This window comes from Giraffa tippelskirchi, chromosome 7, assembly GCF_054371585.1.
Source record: "Giraffa tippelskirchi isolate mGirTip1 chromosome 7, T2T-mGirTip1v1.2.pri, whole genome shotgun sequence".
NCBI classification, from domain to species: domain Eukaryota; kingdom Metazoa; phylum Chordata; class Mammalia; order Artiodactyla; family Giraffidae; genus Giraffa; species Giraffa tippelskirchi.
In genome coordinates this window covers 84,120,659-84,136,151 of record NC_137281.1, presented here as the reverse complement: position 1 = coordinate 84,136,151, position 15,493 = coordinate 84,120,659, and the positions used below count along the sequence as shown (strand labels likewise).

Below are 15,493 nucleotides of genomic sequence, written 5' to 3'. Positions count from 1 at the left end.
GAAGTTGGGGTGGGGGATGGTGGGTGGGGAGACTCTTACCCTGTTGTTGTTGTTCAGTCGCTCAGTCATGTCTGACTCTTTGCGACCCCATGGACTGCAGCCCGCCAGGCTTCTCTGTCCATCACCAACTCCCAGAGCTTACACAAACTCATGTGCATTGAGTCGGAGATGCCATCCAACCACCTCATCCTCTGTCATCCCCTTCTCATGCCTTCAGTCTTTCCCAGCATCAGGGTCTTTTCCAATGAGTCAGCTCTTCGCATCAGGTGGCCAGAGTATTGGAGCTTCAGCTTCAGCATCAGTCCTTCCAATGAATATTCAAGGTTGATTTTCTTCAGGCTTGACTGATTTGATCTTCTTACTGTCCTGCTTTCTAACAAATCTGACAATTTGTGTTTCTTTTCTGAGCCCTTTGGCTTGTTCTCCAAATACTCTCAGGGCAGAGGTGTGAAGTGAGAAGTAACCGAGTAGCCCAAGAGTACCCAGGACCTGGGGCTCTAGAAGGTGAGTAACTCCCATAGATGACGCTAAATTAAGAGCCTTTGCTTTTACAAAAAGCTGTAGTGCAATCGTGTCCCCCGTGTGCACAGCTGGCCCCCATCCTCTGACACTAACAGTCAGAGGAATCTGGTGCGTCCCTTCCTCATCTCACACAGCGCAGACAGCACTCTACCTGAAGCCAGCAGGTCTGGGCTCTGGGCCTGGGTGGTCTGTTCTGCCACCACCCCCTACTTTTATTCCTTTTGTAGCACTTTTGGCCAATCTCTGGGTTTCATTTTCCCAACATATGGAGATCAAGAAGCTGCAAGCAATTTGACTTCTGGGAATGGATTCCAAAAAAGCATTAAGCATTTATGCAAATATTTAGCTGCATGAATGTTCATTACAGCACTCTTATGAACAGAGAAAAAGTTGAAATAACGTAAGCGTTTAGCAATGAGGGATTGGTTAAATAAACTGAGTAGTTCAGGTAATAGGAATGTATGCAGGCATTAAAATGATGTTGAGAAATATATCTATAGCCTCATAAAATGTTAGGTAAGGGGCAGGAAAAAATCACAAAAACAGTATAAACAGGATGAACCCATTTTTGCTTGAAAAAAGTACATTTGATGTGTGGGTATATATAATTATATTATACATAATATAGTATATAGTACATTATATATTTTATATAGTACAATATAGTCCTTATATATAATAATATGTATACATATATATATTTACTGAGGAGGGTATTCTAATTATCTAACATGGTGTTAATAGTGTAAAATGTTATACCAATTGTAAAAAAATTAATATATTTATTTGTATAAGGCGATATTTTAGTTATCTAGCATGATGTTACTGGTGATTGTTTAAAACGGGTGAGATTATGGATATTTGACCATTTCTTCTTTTCACTTGTCTGTATTTTCTCACTTATCTCTAATGAGCAGCGGTGCTATTTAAAACGAAAACAATTTGCTAAGGTAAGAATTCATCTTCCAATGAAGGAGACTTGGGTTATATTCCTGGTCAGGCAACTAAGACGCTATTAATACATGCTGTGGAGCAACTACACCCTCTCAAGACAACTACTGAGCCACAACCAGAGAAGAGTACATGCTGGTACGAAGACACAGTACAGCCAACAAATAAAAGTCTTAAAAAAAAGCCAATAAAAGAAATTTTGACAGAAAGGATCGCTTGACTATGATTGCTGAAGTTCAGTCATGCTCAAGAATTCTGGAAGGAAGACCCACTCTCTATAGAGCAGTGGTGGGATGGCAAGAGGGAAGGTTCCCCCGCCCTGGGCTGAGGGCTGGGAAGCCACCACCACCTTGATTTTGGTCTGTACTCTCCCACATAGATATCCTCTCCACCTAGCTCATGCACCATCCTGGAGTTACTCATCCCTAGCTTTCTGTTTATTTTGCCTCACTCCTCAGACTTCATCTAAAAGGAATTTCTGTTTAACCACAGCGCCCACATGAAGAATTCTACTAAAATTTCATTTTAACTAAATTCCAGCAGACAGATGACTTAAATAAGCTACAGTGGGCTCAGAGAAAGTATGCCGCATTTGTTGCTCATGGGCCTCATCAGCAGATGGGCAAACTCCATTTTATACACACACACTTGCCCCCTACATCGACAAAGTCCAGGCATCAGTTGATGACATGTGCCCTTCGTTCTTGAACTCCCAGCATGGACCGGTCGCCAGGGCTGGCTCCTGATGTGCCCCTGTCTCTGCTCCAGCGGTTGAAGAGAAGCCCCTGTGGTACCAGGGACACTTGTAGCCTTGGATCCGGAGTGACTTTGAGAGCTGTGGATGCACTGTTCCATCTCACAGGGAACGCTGCCATTTTCCCTGCACTTGGCTCGCCTGAATGCTGATTTTCCTTTCTGTTTATTTTTCCCCTAAGGCCCACCCAAGGAAGCTCTTCCATACCTCTCAGTGTGCTTCAAGAAATATGTGTGGGCTTCGGCATTTACTTGGCTGGCTCTTTGGGAAGGCCTTGATGTGCTGTTATTTTTTCTTTAATGTTAAGGTCCCCTGGGGTCCCCTTGACTCTTGTGGGCTGGTTACACTTGGCTCAAGACTGGAGCCCACTGTGTGTGACCAGAAGCAGTGTAGCAGAGTAGGGCTGGTGGGAAATGGGGGTGGGGGACTTTTCCACATCTTTAAAGATAATATAATAGCATCATGCTTAAGATGAGAATGGAAATATGTTCAGTTCAGTTCAGTCACTCAGTATGTAAGAGAAAGCAAGATTGTGAGACAGATGGGGAAAAGCTACCCCACCCACCAGTGGTGGAGGCTTTGCTGCCCCAACTCTGCAAGCTTAGCTCTTGACCGCCCCTCTGCCTGTGACAACAAAGCTCTCCTTGGGATTTCTTAAGAGTCCTGGGGCTTATTTCCCAGGATTCAGACTCTGCTCCTTGCATCTGCAGTCTTTCTTTCCTTTAATTTTTATTTTCAATTTATTTTTAATTGGAGGATGATTGCTTTATAATGTGTTCATTTCTACCATACAGCAATGTGAATCAGCTATAAGTACACATATACCCCCACTCGCTTATGCCTCCCTCCCACCCCCACCCCATCCTAACCCTCTAGGTCATCACAGAGCACCAAGCTGAGCTCCCTATGTTGTATAGCAGTGTCCCATCTATGGGGTCGCACAGAGTCGGACACAACTGAAGTGACTTAGCAGTAGCAGCAGCAGTGTATATATAGCTACTCTCTCAATTTGTCCCACCCTCTCGTTCCCCGACTGTGTCCACAAGTCTGTTCTCTATGTCTGCAGTCTTTCTTGCAGCATGTCTGTTTAGCCCCATGACAACAACAGAGGCTCACCTCAGCCCTCCAGTGGTTTCCCAGCAGCATCCCCGCACCATCTTCACCTCCCATGCCTGGCCTCCTGGACAGGTGCTCTAGCCTCTCTTCCTGATCCAGCACACTCTCTTGCTGACATTTAGGGTCTCCACTCCTTGCCCCTGTGTCTCTTCACTCTATCCCTGAAACAGGCACTTTCTCCCTTTCTCAGCATCAGACTTACCCCTTTTCTGCCGTGAGGCACCAGGTCCTTTTCCTTTAGTTCTCATTTAACTGTGAATCATTTGTCAGGCAAATCACTTCTCTGCCAACATCTTGTTCAAAGGTGAAGATTTGCCTCACTCTTTCCATCCTCCTCCCCCACCCTTCCCAATTTGAGGTTTCCAGGGAGTACTTGGTACAAACTTCCGCTTTTTTTTTTTTTTTTAAGCTTATTATTATTTTTCTTCCAAGGAGCAAGCGTCTGGAAGAAAAGCTATGACCAACCTAGACAGCATATTAAAAAGCAGAAACATTACTTTGCTAACAAAGGTTCATCTAGTTAAAGCTATAGTTTTTCCAGTAGTCATATATGGATGTGAGAGTTGGACTATAAAGAGAGCTGAGCGCCAAAGAATTGATGATTTTGAACTGTGGTGTTGGAGAAGGCTCTTGAGAGTCCCTTGGACTGCAAGGAGATCAAACCAGTACATCCTAAAGGAAATCAGTCCTGAATATTCATTGGAAGGACTGACGCTGAAGCTGAAACTTCAATACTTTGGCCACCTGATGCGAAGAACTGACTCATTTGAAAAGACGCTGATGCTGGGAAAGATTGAAGGTAGAAGGAGAAGGGGATGGACGATAGAGGATGAGATGGTTGGATGGCATCACCGATTCAATGGACATGAGTTTGAGCAAGCTCCGGGAGTTGGTTATGGATGGGGAAGCCTGATGTGCTGCAGTCCATGAGGTCGCAAAGAGTTGGACATGACTGAGTGACTTAACTGAATTGAATATTATTTTAAAAAGAACACCATTTTATTTATTTATTTGGCTGTGTCAAGTCTTAGTTGTGGCGTGAGGGATCTTTTGTTGCAGGGCACAGGCTTCTCTCTAGTTGCGTTGCTTGAGCTCTAGAGTGATGGGCTTAGATGCCCTGTGGCTTGTGGGGTCTTAGCTCCCTAACCAGGGATCAAACCCATGTCCCCTGCATTGGTAGGTGTATTCTTAACCACCGAAGAAAGTTCCCAGGCTTCTGCTTTATACCTAGGACTTTGAATCATAACTAGTTTTCTCTCCTTGGACTGAACAATGAGCTTGGTACAGACAAGGACGGGGTCTTTCATCTATGTTTCCAGCTCTGCTTATGACCTATGTCTTTAACATGCATTTGAGCAGGTATTGAATGAAGTTGGGCTGATGACACTGGAGACAAGACTGAATAATGCCTAATTGTGGGCTAGGTTGTCCATTTTCCGCCTGCCCACCAAGAGGAAATCCAGAAAAGTGCTTTCATGGATGGAAGAGAACTGGTCTGCAGTAAGTGAGGTATGGGTGTGGTAAGGAAGGAAGCACCATCCCATATGTTTCTTCTCAAAGGGGAGAGGTTCCCATAGCCTTCCCCAAGGGCCTGCTTGATGAGGCCTACCCTACCTTACCCTTGTCATTCATTCAACACCATTTATCAAGTATCAACTGCTTCCCTAGCGGCTCAGATGGTAAAGAATCTGCCTGCAGTGTAGGAGACCTGGGTTTGATCCCTGGGTTGGGAAGATCCCCTGGAGAAGGAAATGGCAACCCACTCCAGTATTCTTGCCTGGAGAATTCCATGGACAGAGGAGCCTGGTGGGCTGCAGTCCATGAGGTCGCAAAAAGTTAGATACAACTGAGCAACTAACACTTTCACTAACTACCTTCCAGGTCCTATCTCAAGGTTAAATGGGGAAACTGAGGCACCAATCAAGCCGCTTGTCTGAGGCCTCCCAGCTAGGTAATGGAAGAGCTGGAGGACAAGCGTGACTCCCAGTGCAGAGCCCTCACGTTTCGCCTCAGTGCCAGATGTTTGAGATGAACAGCAGAAGCCTTGAGTGTTTCCTGGGTTTTGTTCAGCCTGGAATCTGCTGGGAATCTGACCTCCCTGCAGTTGGAGTCTGCCAGTCTTTGGAGCAGTAGAGGAAAGGGACAATCTCTGGTGGAGTCACCTGTCAGCTGGTAACTGGCCTCAGCTGACTCTTGCTGATGGTGTATGGGCTGGGCATTTGTGGGGACCAGTGAGTCCACCTCCAGTTCTCAGGATAAACAAGCTGCACTGTGTTGGCCAAGATGTTTGCAAGCACCGTTTCCATTCAACAGCACAACCAGATTAAGGTTTCTGAGACCTGCTAAGCAGCCACCCCCTTGGATCTTTATCCTTCCTCCTATGTCCTTCCTGCCACCTGTAGTCTAAATTTAGAGATAAGCACAGTAGAGCACATTCTGGCCTGGGTCGCTCTGGTAGGCTCTTGAGCTGCTGATGAGCTGTTACTGCACCATCTCTCGGCACCGAGGGGTTGGGGAGTGTGCGGGAGCCTCCTGACAATCATCCTGGGAGGGTCTCCTGAGCTAAGGGCTTTCTTGCATTGTTTTCTTTTGATTATACAAATGATATATAGCTTGGAAAATGCAGAAAAATATAAAGGAAAAAAAATATCAATTGCATTCCCTTTGTTAGGAGATTTCATTGTTAATATTTTGTCCAGGTTTGCTTCTTTATATTTAAATCATATTTTTATTCTGATAATAATAAAACTTATTGAAAAAAAAAAAGATGATTATGAGCAAGGAAGAATCCTAGCCCCCAGAAATACCACTGCTAATATTTTGACATATTAGGTTGGCAAAAAATTTCGTTCTGGTTTATGTGCAATGTTACAAAACAACTGGAATGAACGTTTTGGTCAACCCGATAATTTTTTAACATATTTAAAAATTTTTCTGTTTTTGGCTTACAGAGTTAAAATCATACCATATGATCAATTTTGTCTCCCGCCGTCTCCACTTATCACTTTGCAAAATAAGCAGTCTCCAAGTTTTTATTTCAAACTCTTTAAGATCATTTGTCAACACAACATTTCTTTGCTTCAATAAACTATGATTTCCTTAACCATCTTGACTTCCTTCCATCTCCCTCTTTTGAGGTTTCTTCTAATATTTTGCAATTCTAAATTATGTAGTTGTCTACAGTTCTTAGAAGGTCAGTCAGTTCAGTTCAGTCACTCAGTTGTGTCTGACTCTTTGTGACCCCATGAATCGCAGCATGCCAGGCCTCGCTGTCCATCACCAACTCCCAGAGTCTACCCAAACCCATGTCCATCGAGTTGGTGATGCCATCCAGCCATCTCATCCTCTGTCGTCCCCTTCTCCTCCTGCCCCCAATCCCACCCAGCATTAGGATCTTTTCCAATGAGTCAGCTCTTCACATGAGGTGGCCAAAGTATTGGAGTCTCAGCTTCAACATCAGTCCTTCCAATGAACACCCAGGACTGATCTCCTTTAGGATGGACTGGTTGGATCTCCTTGCAGTCCAAGGGACGCTCAAGAGTCTTCTCCAACACCACAGTTCAAAAGCATCAATTCTTCAGTGCTCAGCTTTCTTCACCGTCCAACTCTCACATCCATACATGACCACTGGAAAAACCATAGCCTTGACTAAACGGACCTTTGTTGGCAAAGTAATGTCTCTGCTTTTCAATATGCTATCTAGGTTGGTCATAACCTTCCTTCCAAGGAGTAAGCGTCTTTTAATTTCTTGGCTGCAATCACCATCAGCAGTGATTTTGGAGCCCTAAAAAATAAAGTCTGACACTGTTCCCACTGTTTCCCCATCTATTTCCCATGAAGTGATGGGACCTGATGCCATGATCTTAGTTTTCTGAATGTTGAGCTTTAAGCCAACTTTTTCACTCTCCTCTTTCATCTTAGAAGGTACACTTTAAAAAAATCTGAAAAGAGTTAAATTTTAAAGTCTCCTGACTGATTGGCATACATTACTAAGGTGAATGATTTCTTATGTCTTTGCAAATTGTCTGGATGCTCTTTAAGTTAACCTGAGGTCTACATCCACCCATGCTCCAATCCATGTGTGTGCTTTCTGCTCTTGAAGTATCATGACCTGTCATGGAGGGAATTGCAGCATGTAGGTATGAGGCTTTTCTTGTGGCCTTTCTCCTTTCATATGCATTGTTGTTGTTTAGTCAGTAAGTCATGTCTGACTCTTTTGTGACCCTGTGGATTATAGCTGGCCAGGTTCCTCTGTCCATGGGACTTCTCAGGCAAGAATCCTGGAGTGGGTTCCAATTTCCTTCTCCAGGGGATCTTCCCCATCCAGGAATCAAACCAGTATCTCCTGAATTGGCAGGCAGATTCTTTATCACTGAGCCACCATGAAAGTCCTTCATATACCCTAGGACACCTGAAGTGGGTTGAACCTCAGATATGCCCTTGCTGTTAAAAATTTAATCATTATTCAAAGATGAATTCAAATCCCATCTCTTTCAGGTAGGAAAAAAAATAGATCCTTTGACCCACCTAGGCTAACATGTTCACTTTCTTTCCTAAACTTGATCTGTCTGTAACAGTGGTTTGAACAATCCTATTTGGGTATGATCATCTCTCTTTTTTAACCTCAAAAAATCTTTGCATAACCTACATCACAATAATTGTTCTTTTAGTACCTATTATAATAATTCATGATGACCTAAGGACAGCATAGCAAATAGCTATGTATTTCGCCAATCATAATATGTATTTGAAAAGTAAATATATGCACTTTTTGAGGCGTGTCTAAGTCATCTTGTAGATACGTGGATTTCTGAGGCTTCGTTCAACCCATAAATTACAAGCGATTTGAGGTCCAAAGTTTGGGAATCACTGGTCTGTGGATTTATTTGCAATGGATCACAGGTCAAGGGTACTGCTGGCATTGTCACACAACTCTTCAGGTTGGACTGTGTCCTTCATTTAGACTGAATCCTCCCTGAGGACAAGAACTTCCTCTAACATGCCTTTGTACATCTACCATGCTAATGGACCAATTAATCAAGGATCATTAATTGAGCACTAACCATATCCAGGACGCTGAACTTGATCCTGTGGGAGATACAAAGTGTAAGATCCAGTTCCTACCTTTGAGGTCTCACAGTCAGTAGAGACACGACATATGTCTCTATAAATGGATTAATGAACGAAGGCTCTGAGAGCAAGGCTTGAGATATAAAGTAACAGTTGGATTGCCAAACTCCACAGGCCTGTAAGGTGACTCATGAAATGAGGTGAACAGACGTTGAAAGGCAAGAGCACAGAAGAGAAGGAAAGCGCGCCAGTGAGCAGGGAGGCTTTGTAGAGGAGAGCTCTGAGCGCGAACCGCCAGGTGATCAGGACCTGGCTGCTTCCCTCAGCCCTGGAAGGTGCTCAGAGAATAATTTAACCAATGTGCACAGAAAGCATTTTGGGTCATTTATACCTCTATAGGTACAACTGAGATCCTTGTTCTTTTAAAGAACTCAATGGTGCAGTGCTTCATCCAGGACCATACAACCAGTTAGTAACACAGTTGGGACTTGACCTCTGGAAGCTAGACTTCAAGGTTAGTGTACTTTCCACTCTATCCTGTTACCCCTAGAATTCCCTCCTTTTGACCGAACTTTCCAGAACAATGTGTATAAGTTAAGTTTCCCGGAAGCTAACCATTCACACCTCCTCCTTTTTCTAATCTCAGTGCTAGATAGGCGTTTCTTCTTTTGCTATCCAAACATGCCCTAATTAGAAATTAGAAGCAACTTCTGGGCCCTGGCCAATGCGTCAAAGGGACTGTGTATTGGCACCCACTATGCCAAAGCCATCTTGTAAAAGACAAACTATTAATTACAAAATCCAAACCATTGCTTTGTGGATTGTGGGGATCTCATGAGCATGGTGGGAGATGTGGGTGTTTCTGGAGGGGCCCTCTCCACTGCCATTAGGTTTCACCCACAACAGAGAGAGTTGCCTCCTTTAGGATACCACAAACCAATTAGTTTGGGACCCTTCCAAGGAAACTGTCACCATCTGCTGAATATACAGGCAGCTTGGGTGATCTGAAAAGACAGTGGGTGGTCCCTGGGATACACAGACAGGACTTAAGGCCAAGGACGCTCCAGGCTTAGGAATCTGGAAGGCAAATACCCTTAAGAAATTACCTCCAAATCCCCTGGGCATCTGTGGCCTGAAGTCAAGCCATTGGTTTAGCTTGTTCCATTGTGAAGTATTTAGCAAATTCTTTGCTAAGAGGTCTTGGCTTCTCCTAACTGTACACTTTTCTTATTTCAGTGATAACTTTCTTTATTACTATCAAAGACTCCTGGGCCTTTATACTTTCTCTTTCCTGATCTACCCCAACAAAGCCTTGTTCTCAGAGCTTGAACCCATTAATCCACTCACTCAATGTATCTACTTCGCTGGCTTAGTACAGTGAAGTCACCACTTAAAGACCACTGGGTGATGTGACTTTCTCTGATTCTACAGACCAAGGCTCACTAACTGTGTGACTTGGGCAAGGCATTTACTTTTCTGGTCCCTCTGCTCTAATCTCCTTACATATAAAGTGAGGGAGTTGTATAAGATGATTCTTTTTCATTCTGTCTTTGTCATTCAAGGTAGGAGACAGAAACCACACCGTACTAGGAACAGGGAAGGTTTCATATAAAGATTTATTGGCTAATAACAGAGAACTGGCAACGCGGGGGTAAAGTAAACTTCTAAGAATACTGGAACTGCAGACAGTAGGAACAGTTTAGGGCCTGCCCCAGGGGCTGAGGCAGAGTACCCAAGGAAAGAACACATTTGGAGAAGGCTCCCAAGGCTGAAATAAAGACCTTACAGCTGTATCCCGACCAATGGCACAGAAATTCACTGGGGTATTACGGGATGGGGCTGACAGGTGAGGGGTACTAGAAAATCTCATTGAGGAGCTGCCTGTGGGAATGCTGCTGGTCTCATGGAGAAGTCAGCTTGGGTGCTGGTGGAATTCCACAGATGTGCCTGTGGGGCGCCCCTGATACTCACCTGAGGTGAGCATGCCCCCAGCCCCATCCTTTGTCTCCACAAGGAAGCTGCAGGAGTAAGAAGAAAAGAAAACACACCCAGGAATTCCCTGGTGGTCCAGTGGTTAGGACTCCAAGCTTTCCACTGCACGGAGCTCAAGTTCGATCCCAGGTTGGGGAACAAAGATCCCAAGTAGGATCAAAAAATAAGAATTTTAAAAAGAGAAAGAAATCACACTAGAACCAGGAAAAGAAGTCCCTTTCCCTTGCTTTCCCACGGTATCTCTCCGGAACCCTCTGCTGTCAAAGCTTCCATTATGTTGTCAGATAAAGAGGTAATGTTTTAGAGGGTCCAGTTTGCTGGGTAATGAAGGGTGAATTTGGAGATGAGAAGCAATAAGTCAATAACTGACAAATCATCATTATATAATGTGTGGCTCTTTGATTTGTTCAGTTTTTACATTAAAATGTAAGAAAAAACGTGAATCAGTTGTATTGTACCCAGCCTAGATATGATCTTAGCTTATTTTTCTATGCCTTCCTCAATAGTTAATGAATTGTTTCAGACTGAAACTACTCCTGAATGAGATGACCTTTGACCTTAACACTCTAAACATGCCACAATCATGTAAGATCTAGAATAAATTTATATATGATTCTAAATATATATATGTAATTGGTAATTAGTTATTAGTAATATCTATGCCAAGGACAGAGATGGATCTGTGAGCTTCCAGGAGAACGACTAGAAGATATCAAGGCCTTCTGTATCCTTCCTGGTGACAGCAAATAACTCAAGAGTTATTTGATTAAGAGTGAAGTTAATCTCAAACCAGATATTATCAAGAACCAGGTGAACAACAGAAACTGTGATAAAAGTTCATAGGAAGGAAAAGGATCCAAAGACTGAAATGGTCAAGCAAAGATTTGTGATGGCAGCTAGACTTGAGAAGAATGTTGAACCACGGACAGAAGTTGTACATAAAGTGCAAAGGAAATAGTCCAAGATGTGGCTACAGGTGAGAAACAGACTAATGCTCCCTTGACCCTGAATTGGCTAGCTTTAGCTTTGAACTGAGCCAGTCCGTTGCCAACAGATGTGTCATGCACGTAGGACAGATACCAGGGACATCAGCATGCAGGACCTCCAAGAGTCACTGAATCTCCTGTGGCCTCTTTGAGGGAACATCATTACACGCACCTCCTCCATCATGTAGATAAACTTTTGGTTCTCATATCAATGGGTTGAGCATTTGCTGGTATAGAGGATTTACTGTTCTAATAACTTCTCTGCACATTGTTTAATTGAAATATTGAAATACCAAGAAGTAAAAGCAAACAAATGTCCCAAATAATTGTGATCAACTGTGCAAATACAGTCTTGCCATGTCAGGCTGTGTTGGGTGCCTTCAGTTTATTTGTTCTCTCACAAGTGAAGACAGGGTGTGGCTCAGAAGTGTTCTGATTGTTTGACAAGCTGTGCTGTGAGAATGACAGCAGAAAAGTAGCAGTTGACTTCTGTCTATATCACTTGCACTTAATATTTACTGACATTTGGCCTCTGACCCTAAAGTTTGCTGGCCTGCATTTCTCTATCCATTCTTTAAAGACTACCATTCCTTAGGCTCTGTCCTATGGTTTACTCTACATACCTCCTGGGCCTTCTTATCTCTTCCTGTGGCTCAGATTATCATTTATATTTACTGACAACATCTGAGATTTTTATCTTTGGTTCCAGACCAGAATAGCCTCTGTGCTGCTAGATAAGGATGCATTACAGGCAACTCTAGCTCAGCACCAGAGAAAAGTCTTGAGCTCTTACAATATCCTACTGGGAACTACATGACGTAACTTTTTACTCCACCTTACATCTCTCAGTTCATATCCATCTCTTGCCCTTTTTCATTCTGTTCCAGTCACATGGGCACGTTTCACTTTCTATTCTTTGTCCTTCAGGAACAATGATTAATCTCAAGGAGTCTGAACGTTGCCTGGCACTTAAAAAGAACTCAGCAAGTATTGAATGAATGAATGAGTGAATCAATTTTCTCAATCACAAACTCTCATATTGCTTAATTTTTCCTGTCTTTAATGATGCTGTTTGCTATTTCAATTGTTTTTCGAAATGTTTATGTAGAATCTCAATTTTAGACAGCATTGACTAGATTTTTGCTTAAAGTGGACAAGAGAATGCAGGGCTCCTACAATACCAGGAACATTAGCCAAAAAACCAAAAAAATCTGGGGAACATGTCTGAAAGAAAACTTGATTTCACCCTAGAGTCTTTTTCAACCCTATACTCTAAGTCCTGCTTGTTCTGACATGAATCAGGAATGAAACTGGGAAGACATACTTTTGAAATTTCACATAACAATCACCTGTGACTTTATAAATGTACCACTTCAGTGAGTATTCATAATCTTAGACCTGAGACAAGATGGTCAATGAATCCTTTGTTTAAGATGACATTAACCTAAATCTTTGTGTGTGAATTGTTTTCAGATAGAAAACTCAGTCGCTTACATTATCCAATGTCAACACCAACTTCTCAGCACTTATTTGAGGAAGCTGTAGGCCTCAAATTATACAGATATATTAAAACACAGAAAGTGACCACTCTGAATCTCTATATGTGATTATACCTTATTCATTTCATTATTTCAACATTTTGGTAAAAAAGACAGATCTGAACAAAATGCAAACACTGGAACAAGATGGTCTCTTACACCTATTCCTAATCCTAGTATCAAAAGTACATTAGAATCAGTGCTCTTATAGTTAGAGATTTCCTTTTATTTTATTCATTTAGCCCATAGAAGGGGTGCTATAATCTCAGAACAACTGAAATTCTGAGATCTCAAAGTTATCCTTGCTAAACCTACCCAAGGGAGCATGAGGTCTGATGGTCCCAGAAGGTCTCTTGCTAACTTTTTCCAGTGGTGTGCTGTAAGAGCTGATTCTTAAATTTTAAGGAATTTTTACAAGCTGGTTGAACTCCATGCTGACTTGAACTCCAAAGTGGGATTATTTACACTATGGGACTGAGCAGTTACTACAAACCCATTAACCCTACAAGAAAATTAAAAAAGCCAACTGTTAAACATTTTACCAATTCTGCACCACTGGTTGAGTCACTTCTTTGACAGACTTTGTAGAATCAACTGGGGTTTCTAAATTCCCATTTATCCATGTTGGACTTTCTGAAGGATTTAACTGTCTATAGCGAATTGTGTACCTTTATAGGTATAGGTCTTTTATTTCAGTTTTGGCTTTATAGTTTTTCTCTCTATGGGCAAATTATTAACAAGCATAAATACCTTATCTACTAATAGATTTGGTTTTGCATTCATTTACACAACATCTTTTCTAATTATATGGCATGATTAATAATTGCTAATTCTCTGTCTTTCCCATCTCATGGACAACTTCACCATCTCTCATGTTGATACAATTTAGCCTTTGTAAGCTTCATATGCATCACTTATAAAACTGACATAATAATAGTACATGCTGCTCATTTAGTTGTTGGGAGTAGTAAAAGAAACAACATATGTAAAGAACTTAGCACTGTGCTTGGTACACGGTGGTATCTCAATACATTTGACTCATGTAGTAAGCCATTTGATTTATGTAGTAAGTCACTGGGACTTCCCTGATGACGTAGCAGGTAAAGAATCTGCCTGTAATGCAGGAGACACAGGAGATGCAGGTTAGATCCCTGAGTCAGGAAGATCCCCTGGAGAAGGAAATGGCAACCACTCCAGTATTCTTGCCTAAAAAATCCCATGGAGAGAAGAGTCTGGTGGGCTATGGTCCAATGGGTTGCAAAGCGTCAGACATGACTGAGCAACTAAACACAAGCACACTAATAGTAGTATTCAATAGTAGTACTTTGTGTGGTGGGGTACATACACACAAAAAGGTGAGATGTGGTCATTTGGTGGCTCAGTATTTTAACCTATCCCTGCTTTATAGCCTGGGAACCCAAATTAACCAATATATGCTTCTTGGTGGTTTTGATATTGGGGGTCCCTGTCTGAGTGGATCCCTTTACTAGTAGAAATTTATCAGTAGAATAGTTATTTCATACTCCTAGAATAACATTGAGGATCTCAGGTCAGGCAGAGAAAATTGATATTTTGGAGTTGTAAGACTGAAAGATATTGGCTCTTTCACACTTTCTCATTTCTCCTCAAACTTCCAAAAATCTCATTTCCTCACTGCTCATCTTTCCTTTAACTGATGATCACGATTCATAAGAAAATAGATGTAACCTACTTGAGACCTTCTATTTTTCTTTCCTCTAAATATACCAACCTCTGTGTATCTGTGCCTGTATCTGTGCCTATATATTTTTGCCTTCCTTCCTGTTAATACAGATGATGAGTTCAAGCTTTTGTCTGAGGAATCAGACCCTCTTTTCACCTTCTCAAGGACTTAATCCCTATGAACAGCACCCTTCTCTGTTTCATGAGTCCTTGCCCCTCTCCTAGATCATTCTCCTCCCAGCTTACAGAAAAGCTTTAGTTGCAATAGCTCCCACCTTAAAAAGACTCCTACTGACCTCTTGTTGCCCTTTAGCTATTATTCCCATTTCTCTGCTCCCTTTTACACTATGTTGGTCATAATCTCCACCCCATTACTTTCCACTCTGTCTTGAACCTATTTTAGCCAAATCTGATGGAAATTGTATGGTCAAGGCTATTCGTACTGTACTTGACGCCAAGTCCAATGGTCTCTCATCTGTCTTCATGCTTCTCCATCTTTCAGCACTATTTGGCAGAGCTGACCTTTGAAAATCCATCCTCTCTTGGCTGCTGCATCACCACCCTCTGGGTTTCTGCCTGCTCTCTAGCCATTGTTTCTCAGTCTCCTCCTCCTCTCCCTCTCCTCTCTTGTTTTCCAAGTGCTGCAGTATCCATGTCTTGGCCTTTGGCCCTCTTCTTCCATAATAGAGCTCATCTGGTCCCATGGCCTTACATTTCATTTATTAGCTTTTAATTTCCAAATCTGTGTCTCCAGCCCCATCTCTCCAGTGAGTTTCACTCTGACTGTTTAGACTGTCTAGTTAAATACTGCTGTTTAGATTGTCTAGCTAAAGTTCTTTTGGAGTTTTTCCATAATTCAGTTC

General features: G+C 42.4%; 1 protein-coding gene across 1 annotated transcript in view; it reads left to right on the top strand.

Annotated features, from left to right (window-relative positions):
* Positions 1-408: 408 nt before the first annotated feature.
* The window catches only part of UACA (uveal autoantigen with coiled-coil domains and ankyrin repeats), a 107,880-nt gene continuing 92,795 nt past the window's right edge, over positions 409-15,493 (top strand). The window contains exons 1-2 of the mRNA XM_081506190.1: positions 409-504; positions 4,703-4,852. The gene's annotated coding sequence lies outside the window, so the exon portion shown is untranslated. The remainder of the gene's footprint in view (positions 505-4,702; positions 4,853-15,493) is intronic.